Source organism: Carlito syrichta, unplaced genomic scaffold (genome assembly GCF_000164805.1).
Source record: "Carlito syrichta isolate Samal-C Ts95f unplaced genomic scaffold, Tarsius_syrichta-2.0.1 Scaffold167470, whole genome shotgun sequence".
Classification (NCBI taxonomy): Eukaryota; Metazoa; Chordata; class Mammalia; order Primates; family Tarsiidae; genus Carlito; species Carlito syrichta.
In genome coordinates this window covers 571,292-574,798 of record NW_007111566.1, presented here as the reverse complement: position 1 = coordinate 574,798, position 3,507 = coordinate 571,292, and positions in this window count along the sequence as shown.

Below are 3,507 nucleotides of genomic sequence, written 5' to 3'. Positions count from 1 at the left end.
GTGCAGTGGCTGCTCCTGGCCACCGCAGCCTCGTCCTGCTGGGCTCCGGCGATCCTTCCACCTCAGCCTTCCGAGTATCTGGAACTACAGGCGCGCACTGATTTATTGTAGAGATGAGGTCTCGCCAAGTTGCCCAGGTGGGTCTCGAACCCGTGGGTTCAGGCAACCCACTCACCTCAGCCTCCCAAGGCGCGGGATTACAGGCTGAGCCATCGAGCCCAGCTCTTTTAATTTTTATTTAAAATTGTGGGGTACAATTCAGGGCTAGGTATACAAATATTCACTATGCAGGTACCCTAATTGATGAGGTGTGCCCTCCCACTTCCCCAGGCAGATATTGACTACTGTCTATCCCATCTCCCCACTCCCCCACCCCCCTCCACACAGTTTCTCGCCACTTTCAATCCTTTTCTTATAATAATACGGTAGTTGTTCAAGGTCCACTTATGAGTGAGAACATGTGATACTCAGCTCTTTGTTTCTGCAAGAGATCACTTAGTATTATAAACTGTAATTCCATTCAGGTTGCTGCGAAGTTCATGATTTTGTTCTTCTTTATGGCTGAGTAGTATTCCATTGTGTATATGTACCACATTTTTAAAATCCAGTCCTCTTTTGATGGGCAGCACAGTTGGTTCCATGTTCTTGCTATTGTGAGCAATGCTGTGATAAACATACAGCAGGTATCTTTTTTATAGAGTGACCTGAGTTCTTCCGGATATGTTTCCAGTAGGGGGTTAGGGGAGTCATGTGGAAGGTTGATTTTTAGAACTTTTAGGAATTGCCACACTGATTTCCACAGAGGCTGAACTAGTTTGCACTCCCACCAAGAGTGTAGAAGTGTTCCCTTTTTGCCGCATTCTCTCCAGCATCTGTTATTTTTTGAGCTATTGATGATGACCATTCTGACTGGAGTTAGGTGGTATATCAGTGTGGTTTTAATTTGCATCTCCTTGATGACTAGTGAGGGTGAACATTTTTTCATGTATCTGTTGGTTGCTCTTATGTCTTCCTTTGAGAAGTATCTATTCATATCTTTAGCCCACTTTGTAATGCAGCTGTTTGTTTTTTTCTTTTCAGCACGTTTGAGTTCCTTGTAGATCTTTGATGTTAGGCCTTTGTCAGACATGGAATTGGCAAAAATTTTTTCCAAGTCTGTGGGCTGTCTCCCTGCTCTCTTGATGGTTTCTTTGGCTTTGCAGAAGCTTGTCAGTTTAATGAGGATCCACTTGACTATCTTATCTCTTATGGCCTGGGCACTTTGGGTTTTGATCAGGAATTTATCAAGTTGAGAAAGTTACTCTCTATTCCTAGTTTACTGAGAGTTTTTAAAAAATCATTAATAAGTGCTGGATTTTGTAAAATGCCTTTTCTGCACCTATTGATTGATCATCTGATTTTTCTTCTTCTGTCTTTTCATGTGATGATTATGTTAATTGATTTTCAAACCAGCTTTGCATACCTAGGATAAATCCCACTTGATTGTACTGTATAATTCTTTATTTATACATTGTTGAATTCAATGTACTAATATTTTTTTAAGGACTTTTGTATCTATGTTCATGAAAGATATTGGTCTGTGGTTTTCTTATCTCTTTTTTTGGTTTTGGTATTAGGGTAATACTGGCCTCTTAGAACAAATTAGGTAGTATTCCATCTGCTTCTATATTTTCAAAGGGATTGTAGAGAATTGGTATAATTTTTTCCTTAAATGTTTGGTAGAATCCACCAGTGAACCTATCTAAGCCTGGTACTTTCTGTTTTGAAATGTTATTCATTATTATTTAAATATATTTAATAGACGTGGGCCTATTAATATTGTCTATTTCTTCTGTGTGAGTTTTGACAGGTTGTGTCTTTCAAAGAACTGACCCATTTCATCAAGATTATCAAGTTTCTTTTGGCTTTCAGGATTTATATCTGTGACATTCATACAATTTTATCAAGTTGTATCCATTCACCATGGACTTTATTTCACAAGCTTGGATTTTTACATTGCTGTGGAGGTAAAAGTTGTGGGGATTACACTAAGGAGAAGAAGAGTTTTTAGCGGACACAGTGGTAGTGTTGAACTCTGTTCTCAGTTGATTTCAGTTACACATTTACAATATTTAAACTTGTTTTGACTTGATATGTTATAGATATTCTTAACATAGGGGAAATTGTCAAGTCATCTAGGTTCATTTTTATTTACTGAGTAGTCATTATTTCCTAGAACTGTCGTTTTTCTTTGCTAAAAAGATTCTTCATGATTTGTGATGTTTTACTTTGAAAATCCAGACATGTCATTTAAAAAGCATTCTCAGCCTTTTTTTTATACTATGCAAAAACATCTTTCTACATGAACATCACATTCTATGGCAGCTTGGAATGATTCTGTTTTGCTGCTATTGTGCAGAACATGTAAAACCTCATTTAGAGACTATACCAAATGGTTTTATAAATAAGTCAAAACCACAACTAAACTTTCCTGGGTTCTGTTGAGAACTGTATATGAAATTCTTAGTTCTAATGCCTGATGCTTTGTTAGGTAAAAATGCTCAATTTTGAAGTGAAATGAAAGAAAAAGGAAATCCACTATCAACCCAAAATAGATGGATGGTGGCTCTTAACATCTTAAAAACGCGTAGAGAAGGGGAAGTAGAATCAAGCCCACATAGGGAGAAATGTTTCACTTTATATTTACGCGGAACTTTTCAGAAAACCTCTCTACAAAATCATCTGACATTGAACATTGTATTACTAGATGCAGTGACACTTTAAAGGCTGATTTCGAGTTCTTATAACTTTGATCTAACAGGAAAATCTTTCCCACTTAAAGCCTATGCTTTTAAAATCTAAATGACCACTTACTCTGTATTTAATAATGCACCTAAATATGAAACTATTTTAAGGACAAGTAATGTAAATTAATACCTTGTTCAGTTATTGAATTGTAGTCCTATGGATCCAGTGCTTCCAGAATGTCCTTATTTGGTCCTGAATAACCATCATTAACTAGACTAGAGAATTAAGAAGGTAATCATCTTCGGGAACTAATCTCCAAAATGATTTGTCTTGAAAGTGTATTGATATAGCTTATAACTTATCTGATTGTTTTATTCCTAGTCATTCAGTTCATGTGGTATTGATCTTAGAAAGATGCCAATAAAGAAGTTATTTTAAGTTAGCAAAAAGGTTATGGATAATAATAGAACAGTTTAGGTATGAGAATTCTAATCTGAATACTTGGAAGCTTTTAACTTGGCAGTCATTTTAGCATGCTAATTCTGTTTCATCTCTCCCCGTTCCTTGATATCTCCTCCTTCCTCCCCAAGTAGACATATTCTCTGTGCATAGTAATGTATTCCCTTCATGATTTCACAGTTCCATTTTTGATAAGTCAGAAATAACTTCTAAAACATTTGTAATGGAATATACCAAGTACCTATACCAGATATAACACAAAATTAATATTTTATGAAATATTCGCAGTTGGGTCAGAACTAAGATGAGGCAGGGGAGGTG